The sequence below is a fragment of the Arachis hypogaea genome, chromosome 14 (assembly GCF_003086295.3).
Source record: "Arachis hypogaea cultivar Tifrunner chromosome 14, arahy.Tifrunner.gnm2.J5K5, whole genome shotgun sequence".
Classification (NCBI taxonomy): Eukaryota; Viridiplantae; Streptophyta; class Magnoliopsida; order Fabales; family Fabaceae; genus Arachis; species Arachis hypogaea.
This window is the reverse complement of record NC_092049.1, coordinates 96,820,911-96,838,187: the sequence shown is the minus strand read 5'-3', so window position 1 is coordinate 96,838,187 and position 17,277 is coordinate 96,820,911.

Sequence of the window (17,277 nt, the reverse complement as noted above, 5' to 3'; positions counted from 1 at the left end):
ACTTAGTAAAATGTTTGTAAAATTAAATTAAGTTGTATGCAAGTAACAAAGTTTAAAAAGTCAAAAACAAAATTTAATTTAAATTCAAAGTCATTACAAATTTATGGTTCATTTTTAAGACTCTACAAACTCATTATCAACTTGTACAACTTTCGTCAACATAGAAGACTCGACAACCTTCATCAACACGCATTATAATCAATTTGGTGTCATTATCAAATACAAGGCTACGAAAATATCAAGCAAGTGGTGTTATCGAGAAGTGACAATGCAAGATTAGCTGCCTATATATATACAGCCTTTGATTTTTAGCAATTAAAAAATATTATCTTGTTTAAATAATCTTGTCTATAAATAGGTTTAGGGTCACACTAGTGTAAAGATTCACTTTATACATATTTTATACAGATATTTTTTTTGTGGTTGTTTATTGATTTAAAAGCGTATCACTAAAAGTGTTGTTTAACGAGAAAGTGTTACCCTTAATCGTTAACTTGGCTCTGATACCAATTTTTTAAAGTCGACTTTTCTTTTAATTTCTTTTTCGAAATTTCTATTAACTCTTCATATTTTACTTCGAATAAGTTTATAATTTGTATAGATTCGATTGGTGGTGCTTTATTTAAATAATTTGCAAATTCATAATTAAAAGTGTTGACTATTTCTACTATTACTAGTATTTATAATTCTGATTTCATTTTTATAGTTTTTCAATCTTGTTTTAGTTTATAATATTCTTTTTTGCATGGATTATTGTATATAAAATCTTTTATCTGTTTGTCTTTTTCATTAATATAATTTCTCAAATCTTCAAAAACTTCTTTTTTTTCTACACTTTCTGTTGTTTCTAAATATCTTTTTAATTTTTCAACTTCATTCTCCATTTTTTCTTTCAACAGCTTTAATTCTTTTAAGTCATAATATGGTTTTCCAGGCATTTATAAATTTTTTAAGTTTAACTCCAACTTGTTTATATTTATTCTTATTTCTATCATTTTTATTATAAGGTCATCAATTTCAAACTGAAGATTATTTAATTCCCTTTTATACTCCTTTATTTTACTTTTTAATTTTTTCGCCCTTTTTCTTTTTATTTTATTTTCTGGTCTTTCAATCTTTGTATGCTTCATTATTTATTTTAGAATTTCTGCAAATTCTATCATCGATTCATCACTATTTTCTAGAGATTCTATTAATTTTTCTAGCTCTTCAACTTCTCTTTTCAACTTGTCATAGATTATTTTTAGAGCTTCAAATGCTCTTTGATTTATTTCAAAAAACTGTAAATAATTCAACCGATTTTCTCTTTCAAAGAGCTCTTGTTTCTTGTCTTGATAAGTTACATATATTTTTTCTTTATTTATTGTCATAATTTAGTGTTTAGGGTTTCATTTAATTTTTCGACCTTTTTTGTTAATTCTTTTATTTCAGAATTTTCTTCTTTAATCTTTAACTTAGATAAACTTAAAGGGCTATTAATTTTAGATTCTCTTATTTGAAAATTCGATGAAACTAATTTTCCTGATGGTTCTTTTAATAATAGAACTGGGTTTTCAATAGCTTTATATTTTGGTATTTCTGTTTTTACAATTTTCTGAAATAATTCATCGACATAAATTCTTTCTCTGTTTTTAAATATTATACTATGATGCCTATTTGTTAAAGTATAATTTATTGCATATGTAATTGAAAATGGTTCATCGTTGTAACACCCTAACTACCAAAGCTCACGCTTCCGGCTGCACGACTCTGATAGCTCGGACATTACGACGATACTTATACTATTTAATACTAAAATATGAGCCCGTTTAAAACTTTTAAACCGCAATACCGCTCCCAAAAATACTTTTGCTATACAACGTACATCCATGCATACCATACAACGTACAGAAACTCATAAAGAGTACACATCACGCCTTAACTTCGTATGCACACATCACGTTGCACAACTCATACGTTGCACACCTACCGCTTTAACTTCGTATGCACACATCACGCCTTAAAGAACTAACGCATCGCGTTACGTATACGTCTACAGGTCGCACGTGATATCAAAATAATTCTCGAGTCTACTCAGAAGGATACAAGACTTTAGAAAGGAGAGTCAAATGTCAAGGATAGTACTCAAAGATTTGGGAGAATGTATCTAGATCCAGATAAACAAGGACACTCAAGCAATGAAGTTTGCTAGACTCAATTTAATTGACAACTTCAAAGATGACCCTTGGATCGAAGAAGTTAAATAGGATCAATAAGAAGAAAATCAGTGCATCAGTTTGAACAAATTCAAGCTGAGTCGAAGAAGTATGAGGTTCACAAAAGAGAATATCTCAAACCCAAGGCAAAGCTCACAAAACTCAAGAGCATGATTAAAAATACTTCTGAATACATTGTTCTTAAAAGAATCGAAAACTTGCAGGAAAATCACCTCGCAATCTAAAAGAAAAGTTAAGCAACAAATATCCTTCAAGAGAGTAACAAAAGCATAAACGTGGCTTTGCTCTAGTTCAATTTCACGTCGAAGTAGATTATGTAGAGTTTTAAAAACAACTATACACAAGTTTAGCTGAGAGCAAAAATATTTCCTCAACTCTTTTAGAAAGATAATTAGGTGCACAACTTAACCAAAAGCAGTTCATAAAAACTCGGAAGTAATCAAATGCTTGTTCAAAAATTCTCAAAGTTCATACTCAAACAAGCGTGCATAACATTTATAGCAAGGACGAAAGAGGAAGTTAAACTCTCTTTAGAAAAGAAACTCCGAGGTAAAGATTTGCTTACAATTTGGTAAAGGAAATAAGTGGTGCGTTACAAGCGAACCGATTTCCACTAAACAAGGAAGCTTTCCAAAACCTCATTTAAAATAGCGCATGCCAACTTTAAATTAACTTCGTCAAAATTGAACAATGGTTTCAATCTCAATCAAGCAACAGAAAATAAATTCCGTTTAATATTTCTTCAAAGAAAATTCAAAATTCCTTTAAAAGTTAAAAACAAGACTCCAAAAGTGTTCTTGAAATCACCATCTCAGAAGAACATTCAAGAAGTTTAAGATGTACAAAAAAAGGAGTCAAGCTATACAAGAAAGGAGCTTAAACCAAAGTAGTTCAAACAAGATTCACTAGGCATGAGTCATCAAACAAGCTTTCAATTGATCCAAAAGAATACAAAAGTCATACGAAAGGCGACTCAATCATTAGTAATTTCCCAAGGATAAATCTTTGACGAAAAACTCTTGTAAAGACAATGAGAGGATAACGATGCACTAATTCGAAAAGAATCAAACTGAATCACATAAGGATGAGATTCGCCAGAGAAGAAAAACCAAGATCAATGGTAATGTTTAAAAGATGTAAAAGATTAGTTAAAAACAGAATCATGTATGACATTCATAGAGGTGAAAAACTTAAGAAGGAACGAGTCCGTTCATAAGAAGAAAGCTATGAGTCCAACATTTTCAAAAGAACAACAATGGCATCAACAATGTAGTATGCTAAACCGAACTCAAGTTAAAAATAATTTAGGTAAAGTTTATCAACAAAAATCAACCGGAATAAAAGCGAAGAATTCCTTCTTCCCAGAATTTCGAAAAATGCCCAAATGCATAATCAGATAAAGGTGTGCGATGGAACTATAGTAAAATTACTAGAAAGTAAATTTGTATTTAAAGTAAATACAGTTCAGTAAACCAGTAAAAGTATAGGCGAGGCATTAGAAATAAATAGTTGTCAAACTGTGTAAGAAATCTTCAAAGTTTCATATATAGATAAGTATACATCTATTCAACAGCAATTTTCATAAAAGTCTCAAAACTGGCTGTAATCACTGTCAAATAAGAGAAAAACCGAATCAACAATTTCTTTAAGAATGGACTCGAAATCCCGGAGTTAAAAATGCACAGCGCATTAGGACAAGTTCAAAGCCATATCAAAGAATACATGATTCAAGAAGAATTCAAATAGAGGAAGATAGATGCAACAAGGATTTTAAGCAAGCATATGCTCTTAAGATCAAACAAGATTGCATATGAATAGAGAAACAGAGTGGAAACATCAAATTACTTTTCAAGAGGAGTAGCAAACAAGAACTTCAAGTTAGGCTATGAAAGAACAGGTCGACTCGAACAAATCCAAAACACACAACTGAATAGCCTCGAGAAATAGTTTCCAACGTTCCCAAAACCCGCGATTTGCTTTGCTCAAAACTCGCATATTATCTATGATAACCCATTAGTGCTTTCATGTACATAATTCACTAGTATTAAGCCGGCCAAACTTAATACCAAGAATCATGCAATGCAAGACTAACAGCGTTAATCAATAGATCGTCATGTGCATAAAACTCTAATTCTCGTCATCCGACAAGACCTAATACATGACAAAAGCTTAGAGTATGCAATTGAAGCATAGTCAGTCCATTCCTCAGGCTCTACAGGAAGAACTGCTCTGATACCATAATGTAACACCCTAACTACCAAAGCTCACGCTTCCGGCTGCGCGACTCTGATAGCTCGGACATTACGACGATACTTATACTATTTAATACTAAAATATGAGCCCGTTTAAAACTTTTAAACCGCAATACCGCTCCCAAAAATACTTTTGCTATACAACGTACATCCATGCATACCATACAACGTACAGAAACTCATAAAGAGTACATACATATATATATACATACATATATATAAATATTATTACAAGCATTAACCAATACAATTCCTATCCCTCTTACAGAATATATATCAAGATAAAGGCGAGGGTACAATAAACCATAACTAAAACAATACAGAGCATCACAACAACAATTAAATAAGCTCTTCGTAACTTCTGCGCCCATATCCTGAAAGGGGAAAAATGTAGGGGGTGAGAACATCATCCTCGAAAGGGTTCTCAGTAGAGGGTTTTTGGGAATTACTGTAATAGGATACATGAAGATAACCGCACCAGTGATTAATAACTGTCTTATGCCTCTTTTCAAAAACAACAGTTTTCAATGAGGTAAAGTCGGAAATCTTTTCTGAAAGAGGAACCGTTCAATTCTCAAAAACTCAAAAGCCTTTCAAAACGGTTTATCTATGCGGAACCAAAATAGCCTTTCATAATTTTATTCCAAACCAGAAACACAAAACCGAAATCAACCATCAGTTCATCTCTTTCCAACCACGGCCCTAGGCCCAAACAATCCAACCAACAACCAATCACCACAATCCAACAGAGTCCCAGATGCAAACACAGATAGGAAGTTCAAGCACAAACAAACAGTTATTACAAGTAGAACAGTTAGCAATTAATCACATAGGCAAACCAAGTATAATATGCACACCCAACCAATGTCACACAAATGCATATGATGCATGCCTGTCCCTAGTGGCTGATGATATCATCTGTCGGTTATATAGCCAACCCGACACGTCCTGGTAGCTAACCATGGACAGAAACACCCATCGCGGAGCAAGTAGGTTTGAGCTACAACCCCATTGCTACTACCCGCTCAACCCAGAGCCAGTGGAATAACCACTACTGCGGCTACTACCCAGGCGGGTGTTTAAAAGCTCAACCTGGAGCGAGTGGAATCACCACTACTACCGCTACTACCCAGGCGTCACAGTCTCTGACCTGGAGCAAGTGGGACGAACCACAACCCTTGCTACTACCCAGGTATCTCAAACATATATTCATTCAGTTCCAGCCATGGATCAACATCCATCTCAGTCATCCGGCTTAAATTCAAAATTCATAGTCAGCCATACGGCCCATAACTCATTCGGCATTCAGCCATAAATCAATATCATACACAGCCATTCCGGCTCACGGTTCAATCTAAAACCAGGCAATATTCATAATCATACACAGCCATTCCGGCCCATAACAAAATAGCACTTCCACCGTTCAACATCATTAAATTCAAAAAACCGGAATTTAAGCCATAAATTACTTTTCTCAAGCCGTTTCACTCTGAAATCAAATTTCAACTCTTTTCAGCCTTGGCTTTAAAGATCTCATTTTCTCAAATCATCTCAGGCTCATAAGCCAAATTTACTCAAAGTGAGTCTCCTTTTGAAAACAAAGCCACTCTCGGCATTCTCTTTCAAAAACTTCCAAAACCATGGCAAGTTAAGGATTTATTTCAAAGTATTCAAAATCACTCATCCAACAATGGGATTTTATAACAAAAGCTTCTCGACAGAGTCCCAAGTCTTTAGGGAAGGTCAACCTATATCAATTCCTTAAAATTCATTGAAACTCTTAAAATCATAGATTCTCGGTTCAAGTAAATAAAACTGAATTTACTATAAAACCGGCCATACAAAATCACAAGTTCCAACCCGGTCCAAAAATCAACTCATTTGAAAAAGAACCGGTTCATTTGAATCAAACCACTTTCCGGTTTCTTTTTGGAACCCATTTTTCTAACTCTTCCAAAATGCCTCAAACTTAATTACTCAATTAAAAGTCTAGATTCCTTTGAAATCACTAAAAGACCCTTTTTATATTGGAATCAATATTAGAGCATCATTCTTTCCTTCAGTGATTCAAACGGTAGAAATAGCTCATTTCTAAATGGGCCAAACTCAACGCATAAAGTTCATTAAATAAATTAAGCTTGAAAACATAAATATTCTCTTAATAAATCAAATAATACAATTTCTCAAATCCAACCCTTTTTAAATAACTTTTTAAACAAGACTAGGATTTTGTAGAAATTTCGGCAGCACCTCCCCTAAAACTTGGACTTTTGCCACCCGGTTCGGGTCCCAACTAAACCGTTTCTCATTCCTTTTCAATAGCTCAAAACCAGAAATCAATTCAAGGCAAGCTAAATCCAACAGTCGCCTCAGTGGCATATCTCAAGAAAACCATTTCAAAATCAACTCAATATCAACCGATTTAACTCATTTCCAAAGCTTTAAAGAAACGATGCAGTAACAAATCATTTGTCCAAGATCAAGTCAATTAAAGTAAACCAGGCTGAATTCAAAAGTGCATTCGACTTTTCACAATCATCAAATAATTGACTCAAATCAAATCAATCCTCAACGGATTAAACTCAGATTTCAAATCTTTAAAGAATCACTTCAAAACATTACATTTCACAAAGCCGCTCAACCATTCAACCAAACCAACATCCATAATCATTCGAGTCAATCAAATAACACATAAGGCAGATACAATCACCAAATACACAATATCTCACAAAAGTATCCATATGTAATAATTCCAATAATAAACTATAGTTTTCGGAAAGTGCCCCTACCTCAAAACGCAAAACCATAGCCCAAACGCGTCACAAAATCCTTTCCGCCTCGACCCGAAATCAACAATCAAAATCCCGGCAACCAAAACCTCGGTTCCAAGCCACTTTCGCAACAATCTCAACAACTCTAATCGCAACATACAACAACCGAAACTCAATCGTATAGCAATTAACGCCACAAACCTCAGCGTATGATAACAGAACAGTAACTAAGGGGCTTTAAAATCGAAAACGCTTACCGAACCGAAGAAGGAATGGCTGAACCAAAATAGCGGCGGTCTCCGAACCAGTTCGGCGGCAGCCCGGCAGCCACCTCAAGCGGCAGCGGCGACGAATTCCAATCACGACAATTGAAACCAACATGTAGTGACCATAATATTCTCGGAATTCAAAAGGACGGAGGCTAATGACAAGACCCTTACCGGCAGAATTTTCCGGCGACGGCAGCAGGGGTATTTTCCGGCCGCAAAGGCTTACCGGCGCAACTCAACACAGAACCACAAAGAGCGGTGACAACCTCCAACGACTCCGATGAGTTCCCTCAACGACAGTGATGGCCGGAACCCCAGCAGCGCTAACGGCGGCAGGAACAGCGCCGTTGGCTTCGCACAGCACAGATCAGCAGTGGTCCTTGGGCAGTGACACGCGCAACGGGACGCATGGCCTCCCTCTCCCCGCAGCTCTTTCTCCTGTCTCGTGAACGTGTCCCTCTCGGGATTCAGTTGCTGCAACGCTTCCTTTCTGGACTCACGGTGGCGATAGCAGCGCCGTTGGAAGACATGGAAGCAGTGGTGGCGACAAGGACGGCGCAACGAGCAGCGGCTCCGAGGTCTCCAGCGACGAAATAGGGTGATGGGTGGCAGAACCACGACTGGCAGGGATGAACGGGGCAGCTTCGATGGCGGCGCTCCTCGCGTCTCTGGCCCGCGTCCCCTTCCTTCATTGTCGCGCAGTCTCTCCTTCTCCTCGGCGCCAGCAATAGTGACAACACTCCTTGCCGGCACCGCACAGTCCCACGTCTCCGGTTCCCCCTCCTCGGTGCAACACAGCGGTGCGGCGTTAGTGACGCCCGCCGGCGCCGCTCTTCCTCCTTCTCCCTTCCGGATCTCTCTTTCTTTCACAAATCTGTGTGTTGCGTTCTGCTGGGAAGAAGAGAGGGCTGCTGCATTCTGTTGTGGCAAAGGAAGGGTTGGGGTGTGGCAGCTGAGAGTTAGGAATTAGGGTTTCATTTTCAAAAATTAGGGTTAAGGGCATTTTAGTAATTTTACTTAAAAAATAAGGATAATATAGTAATTAAAAATAAATTCTAACCCAACAATAATAATGTATAAAAATACTATTTACTCATCAATCTCACACTTTATTTTCAATAAAATGTCCAAATCAAAATAATTAGAAATAATATAATTAAACCCTTTATTTTCCAAAGTAACAGTATTAATATTTAAAATATTAATTATTTAATCCGAATCATATAAAAATCCTTATTATTTCACAACTACCAACTATATGATTTAAATATAGAAAATAATCCAATAATTGTAAAATTGGATAATAACCATAACTTATCTCAAATTCAATAAATCAAAACTTGCCTTAATCATCTTTAATAAAATGATTTTCGAAATTAAGGCTATAAATAACTATATGATTTGAGACTTGATCATAATAAGACTTTTCAAAAGTTCTGGGTCTTACAATCGTCTTGTTCCATTAGATTCTTTCTGTGAAATTTATAAGCCAAACTTATAAATCTTCCAAGATTTTCAGTTGATAAAGGTATAGCATATCCATGATGGGCATTGAATTTAACATTTACGTTTGCCAAGTTTCCATGAACAATTCCAATTATTTGATCTATTGGGTCATCAGTAATTCTTTTGTCACAGATTGCTAAGCTTATTGGTGAATTAATTCCTTTCATATATGTAGATTTGATTAAGACTTGTATAGTACTAATATGAATCCATCCAATTTTAGATCTTTTTTGTTGATCCTTAATTTTCTCAATCTGTTTACTCAATTCTTCATCATTTATCAAAGCTATTTCAAGTTCTCCATTGGCGGATTTTATCTTTATAGGGGCTTCAAGTTGAATTTTTCCATAGTATATTATATTTTTTCTATTAAAAACTTCTTTTAAAAGATTTTGTTTATTAAAATTTTCATTTGATTTGAGATTTAATTCTGTTTTTAGAACAGTCTGTTTTTTATTATCTAATAAAGCAGTTAATCTATAATAATCAGATTCTTCTGTTAATTCTAAACTTTCTAAATAATTCATAATTGAAAGACTAGAATAAAGATGTACCTTTCTGGAGAAAAACTTCCTTTATTTAGTATATTTTACATAAGGTGTTTTTATCTCCAGAGGGGAGATTGTAGATACTAACTCCAGAGGGGAGTTTAGAATTATTTTTCCCTAAGGGAATTCTTCCTCAGACTATAGAATCGCCTCGGCAGTTTCCTCCTTGCTCTCCTAGCATATGAGTACTCTTAACCTCCTGCTTCCTATTGTCTGATGCCTTCTACAATTGCCTAAGCAACCTATTTATAATAGTTGGGTTTGATGGACAATTCTCATCCTTACCCTTCTTATGACGTCATTGCTTACGTCATTGTTTGTTCTCTTGCACCAGCTACATTGTTGGTGCTCTATGACCTAAGTACTTACGTCACTATGCAATAATGTTGAGAGATGCTTCAGATGCACTGTCCTCCTCTTTTATCATGTGACCCTCAGATGCATTGTCTTCTTCCTTCATCATGTGAGTTGATTCTGTTTCATTATTGCTTTCTTCAGATATCTCTGAGGCACATATCTGGCACTTGTGGTCTTCTCTGTCTTTTATCAAATAGCAGAGATTCCTCTTTATCCCTTCAGGGAGCTTTTCTAAAAGTCCAGATAAGTTGTAGAATGCTGATTCAAATTCCACCAAGAGTCTCATCTCTCTTTCTTCAATTTCATTTCTTTTACTGGACACAAGCAGGGTATTTCTACTTTTATAATTAATCCTTGTGTGAGATTCCTTCGTTATTTTTTGAGTTCTTTCAAAGACCCTTGCTAATGTGCTGGCTAGCCTTCCTTCATGACTGTAAATTGTTAAATCTTGAATCTGATCAATTGGTTGAAAATTTCCTGGGAAGACGGACATGAATATTACTTGGTGTGCTAGAACCAAGCATTCTTCTTCTTCATTAAAAATAGGTTGACTGTTTGTAAATTTTAGGGATATATCCCTTGGATTTACATTGTCAATCATATTTTTAAATCTCTTTACTGCATCAACGAATCCTGCAGGAAACTCACTAATAATTTTTAGATCATTAAAAATTAAAATTGTATCAATTAATCCATACTGGAAAAACTGATAGGTGTCAGATGGGGAAGCATCTGGAAATATAACCAGCTTTGTTAGCTGTTCTTTGGCAATAAGATAATATCCCAAAATTGCCCTTTTTTCTTCAGTCCAATTCAGGACTATGTTAAGGGTTTCTCTGAGATTAGATCTACAGACCCTTTTCTTTTCCTTGATTTCAGCCCTTGTAGGAATGTTTCTTATTATCCCTGTTCTCTGGGTTTGAATTGGAGCTTTATCTACTCTTTTTAGGGTTTGCTCTGGATGGAGAGCTTCATATTCCCTGAAGGATTCTTTTGCCTCTTCCAGTGTTAGAAACCCTCCTTTATGAATTATCCTTGATTGATGTGTGAATGGTGTTGCTTTTTCCCAGGCATCATATACTCCTTTCATGGGGCCATTATAAATTACATAATATTTTTTATCTTGGGTGGATTTTTTAATGATTTCAGCAATTGTTTTATTTTCTGAAATTTTTTCTTCACCTGATTTGTCCACCATGCTTAGCTGGCTGAACTCTGATGGTTTTACTTGTTGTGTTGATTTCATTGCTTCAATGGCCTTCTTGAGGGATTGGATCTGTGTCCTTATTTACTGACAATGCTTGCATTTTTCGAGTTCGTTCTCATATTTTTGAATTTCTTGATCTAATGTGTTGTAGACGAACTCCATTCTCTTGTTAATGTATCTGCAATAACATTTTTATCACCCTTAATATATTCAATTTTTATTGGATATTGTAACAAAAATAATTGCCATCTTACCAATCGTCCATGATTATAATCAACTTTTAAATTATATCGTATGAAACCTGTTAGGTAACTTGAATCTGTCCTTAATGTAAATTTTCTGGGTAGTAAATCAATTTTCCATTTCTTAAGAGATTTAATTGCTGCTAGAGTTTCCTTTTCATGAGTGGTATATCTCTGTTCTGTTGGAGTAAAAGTCCCTGAAATATACCTGCAAAGTAATTCCTTTAGGGAATATTTAGAATCTAGTGATTCTTTTTCTTGTTCCAAACTTTTTATAGCTTTCTTAGCTTTTAGACATCCTGACCAGGTTATGTCTGAAGCATCTGTTTCCACTATTAAGTAGTCGTTTTCTTCTAGAATATAAAGTTCTGGAAGTTTTTCACATAATTCTTTAATTCTTTGAATTTGCATACTATCTTTTTCATCCCATTTCCATTCTTTTTTAGTACTTATTTTTGGAAATAAGCTTTTAGTGTATTCTGTTATATTCTTTAAAAATCCTTAATCAGAAATATAATTTATACACCCTAAAAATCTTTGTAATTGTTTTCTATCTTCTATTTTATTAGGAAATAAATTTACCTTTTCTAAAACATTTGGTTGAAGTTTTAGCTTTCCTTGAGTGGATAGAATTAATCTAAGAAACTCTATTTCTTGTTTTGCTATTCTTGCTTTCCTTTTGCTAAGAACTAATCCTTTTTCTTTACATCTTTCTAAAACTATTAATAATTTTTGAAGATGATCTTCTTTATCCTGTTTTGTAAAAATTAGTATATCATCAATGTACACTAAAACAAATTCATTTAACTCTTTTAGATTTTCTTCCATAAATCTTTGATAGATACCTGGGGCTTGTTTTAATCCGAATGGTAATACATTCCATTCATAGAGCAACACACTTGTTGATTCTTTTGTTGGGCAAGTAAAAGCAGTTAATTTCTTTGTTTCTTCGTCTAAACGAAGTTGCCAATATCCTGATTTTGCATCAAGAGATAAAAACCAAGTTGCTCCTTTGATTTTTTCTAAAATAGAATCTTTTCTTGGAAGTTTATGAGCATCACCAATAGTTGCTTCATTCATCTTCTTATAGTTAATAACCATTCTTCGTTTTCCCCTTTTAATTTCATTATTGTTTTCGACGTAAAAAGCTGGAGCCGCATGAGGACTTTTACTTAATCTTATAATTCCTTTTTCCAAAAGATCTTTACAATCTAATGAGAACTCTTCTCTATCTCTTGCGGAATAAGGAATTTTATTTGGAACATTTATCTCTTTTGTAGGATCTTTTAATTTAATGCTTACTAATTCGTTATTTGTATTTTTAATATCTAAAGAATTTTCAGCACAAATTTCATCCAAAAGTTCTTCTATCTTTATTTCAAGATTATTTTTTGGAATATTTATCTGAAAGTATAAATTTAAATAACATGTTTCTAATATAGAAAATATTTTAAATTTTAAGATCTTATCTATAGTAGTAGTTGGTATTTTTATACGTTTTGATTTTTGATTTATTGAAGAATCGTGTGGAGCTTTTAAAACTATATATGTTAATTCTTGAATGAATGGATGATATAGCTTTAAAAAGTTATTGCCTATGATAAAATCCATTCCAGAATCTAACATATATATAGATGGAACAATGAACCTATAATTTTGAATAAAAACTTCAGCCATCTCTGCTTTTTGGTCAATTTTATGTATTGATTTGTCAGCTATTCTAACTCTTAATGGTTTCTTTAATTTTTTCCAATCAAGTTTTATATTTGTACTAGCAAAGCATTGTGTTGCTCCAGTATCTATGAAAGCATTTATAAACTTTTCTGATATTTTTATAGTAATAAATGTGGCATTATTACTCAGTCTCTGAGTCTGTTTCTGAGACATATTCAAAAATATAGTCTAGGTTATCATCAGATTCTTCTAATGGTTCCATGAAACAAAACTTAGCAATTTCTATTTGTTTGGTAAGATCCTTTTTATCCTTCTTTTTTGGACATTCATTTGCATAGTGTCCTTCTTCTTGGCAATACCAACACTTACAATTTTCTTTTTTATTTGGGCAATAGTCATTTTTTTGTCTTTTGTTTTTATTGTTATTTCTCTTTCTAAAATACCTCTTTTTTCTCCAGTTTGGATAGTATTTTCTTTTTCTAAATTGATATTTTCTTTTTCTTTGAAAATTTTTATTAAGACCATATTTTTGAGGTATCTCTTCATTATCCTGACAGCAAATTTTAATTATATTTGCAAATCTTTTTTGAGTCGCTTCTTGCATACAACGTTCTTTTATTTCCTCTCTTATTGCAGAGGTTGCTCCACCAAAATTATTTTCAATTGTCCCTCTATTTATTTCTCTTATAAATCTTCCCATTATAAATTCATTAGCAGGATATGGAAGTTTTGTTATATACATACTAAGATAATGATTTTTATCTTCTTCTTTTAATTTGTAATAATGTATTCTATATTCACATATATAAGACTCCACATTACATAAATCATATATCTGAATATTAGCTAAATGGTTTTTTGCTTCTTGATATTCTTTATTATAGACTTCTTGTCTATGATCTATAATATTTTTTCCAAAAAATTCTTTATATAGAATCATCATTATATATAATATCTTATCATAAGCTGTTATTTTTGTTGCTAATTCTTCTATTATTTGGTTTTCTATTGATGTCATATAATCTCTTATAGTTCCTTTAGTATGAAACCCTATGTAATTCCAAATGTCTCTTCCAGACAATTCACTATGTTTTGGATTAGTAAAGGCTTCTAATAAGAAGGAATTCAACCAGTTTTCGAAAATTTCTTTTTCATTCTTTTTACAGTCTAAATCGAGCATTCTTTCTCCTTTCATTTCCTGGATTTTAGGAACGTATTTTGATGGTATTTTTGTATATTTTGAATCTTTATTTATAAACTCTTTTTTAAAAGCATAATTATCAAAACCTGTTTCCCATTTAAATTGAGATTGATTATCCTTAGATGTTCCAGCTTTATTTTTTACTTGTATTGGAATTGCTGGTTCTTCATCACTTGAATAATCTAGAATGTGTTCTTCATTTTCTATATTTTCAGAATTTACTAATTCTTCTTCTATTTGAAATCCCTGTTCCATAATATTATTTTCTTGAGCCATTTTTAATTGTTTAAAAAGCATTGTAACTTCTTCTAATTTTTCTTCAATATTCATAATTTTAGTGGTGGTTTTACTTTTAAATCTGTTATGTTGATTATATTTTGAAATTTTTCTTCTTTGGGATTCTCTTTTTCCTTATTTCTTTGAAATTTTATGGATACTAATATTTCTTCAAGCATATCTACTATAGAATTTAATTGTGGGTTAAAAGTATGATAAAGATGTGGGGAATCATTTTCATGGTAACATTTTTTAGAAATTCCGTGTGAAAAATAAGTTTTTTCAGGTTTTTGAAGTCCTTCAATAAAACTTATAGTAAAATAAAGATTTTGAGAAAAATCATTTTGTATTGATTTTAAGAATTCGGTGTCATTACAGTTAACATTAGTTAAAATCATTAATTTTTGATCTATTAATTTTGATAACTTAATTATTTCTTCTCTTAAATCTTCTAATTTACTTTTTTCCATTAGGTGACGCTTTTCTTTGTGAAGAGTTACGGTTTTAAGTGAAAAGTGTGGCTTTAGAATGTGTGGTTTAGGTTTTGCCACGTAAGCATATCTTTAAATCTGTATGACTTTTTGCTCTGTACACTATAATTCACCATAGGTTTATACTTGTGTATTTTATAATGTGTTCTTTGAAATGAAAATAAACATGATTATGAGAAGTACTCTTTTATTCTATTATTTTAATGAGTGTTGATAAATTTGAGAAATAAAAATAATTATGATAATATTATTTATATGAGTAAGTGATTTTAAGACTAATTAATTGTAGGTATTCTATTTACATTTGTTATTAGAGCCAGTATAATCCAGTGCCAAGTCTTTGAAAATTCGTCAGGTATGGGAGAATTCTCACATAATTTGTTCATAGAGTCAATATGGCAGACACTTTTAATATTGTGTGATCCGATCACAAATTAGATAAAAAAATTCAATTATAGTTATTGGGAGACTTTGATGTCTACTCATTTGAAGGCTCAAAACCTGTGGAATTTCATTGAATTGGGTTTACAAGAAGGAGCAGATGTTGCCCAACAAAAAAGAGATCAATTGGCGCTATCTTAAATTCATTAAGGTGTAGATTATACGATGTTTGGCAAAATAGCAAATACTAAAAGTACAAAAGAGGCATAGAACATGTTGAAGTTGTCGTACAAAGGTATAAATAAAGCCCAAAAAGCAAAGTTATAGTCTTTGCGAAGAGAATATAAAAGGTACAAGATGTCTAGCTTAGAAACTGTTGAGCAATATTTTATTCGTGTTACAAATCTTGTCAATAAGATGAGAGTCTATGAAAAAAATATGTCCAATAATAAAATGATGAAAAAAATTCTTCGCACCTTACCGATGAAATATGACCATGTGGTGGCTACGATATTAGAATCCAATGATATAGATACCATGACGATTGGAGAGTTGTAAAAAACCTTGGAAAGCCACGTCAGTAGAATATTGGAGGTGTTGTAGACAATACCCACCAACATAGTCATAATATACATAAGATACAGAGAAGGTGTACAACATACCTGTAATTAAATTTTATTTAAACATCTACTCTAATAAAAATGCGGTTTAATTATTCTGTTGGTTTCTATAGTTTTGTGAAATTTTTAATTAGGTTTTTGTACTTTTTTTTCTTTTAATTGAGTCCTTATACCAAAAATTTTTTTAATTTGGTCCATACACTTTTTTTTATTTGGGTCCCTGCACCAATATTTTTAGTTGGGTCCTTATAAATTAAGTCAATTACTATCAAGGGGGACCTAATTGAAAAAAAATTCGTACAGGGACCCAATTAAAAAATATATATATAAAAACTCAATTAAAAATTTCACAAAATTATAAGGTCCAATAGAATAATTAAACCTAAAAATGCCAAAAGCATCATTCGATTCGATGAAGATGCTAGTTTAGCCATTCTTTAAAACAAATTCCTATGGGAGAAAGTAATGAAAGATGTTAGTTTAGCCATAGTTTAAAACTAATACCTATGGGAGAAAGTAAGCCATTAAGTAAACTAAAAGGATTAAGAGAAGAAATATTTAAATTATTTAAATTAATAGATATAAAAATTAATGATTCTAACTAATGTTAGTTCTAATAACACTAAATTTCTTATATCAATACACTGATTTTTTTTATACTTAAAATTTAGTAATTTAAAATGATAAAATAATATTTAAAATTCCTTTATTTTTTGTTTTATATTAAAAATATATGAGAATCTTTTATTGCCAATATAATCAAGCTCCTTTTTAAGAACAACATTCAAAGAATAGTTGTGTTGTATACGTAAGTTTACTCGAGTGAAGTACTACTACTGTTGCAAGCATTATTGACGGAGAAAAAGTGTCGGTAAAGATTTTCACAAAAATTATCATGTTGCAAGTATAATTATAAATCGACAATTAAACCTCAATCAACGTTTAGATTGTTTGTCACAAATACAAACCAAATAAAATTAACCGAAGTATTCAAATTTTGGGTCATCTCTCAAGGAATTGCAGGGAAGTGTAGTTTATTATTGGTTATGAGATTGTATCTTTTTGGAATTTTTGAAATAAGGAACAAGGAAATATAGATTGCGAGAAAAACGAACTAATAACTAAGAAAGCTCCTAGCAAGGGTTGAGAATCGGAATTTCTATCCTCATTATCATTGTCAATTGTGATGGTAATTGCAAATTGCTCTCACTTAATTAACCTCTAACAATTGAAGGAAAGTCAAGTGAGCAAATCAACTTGAGTTCA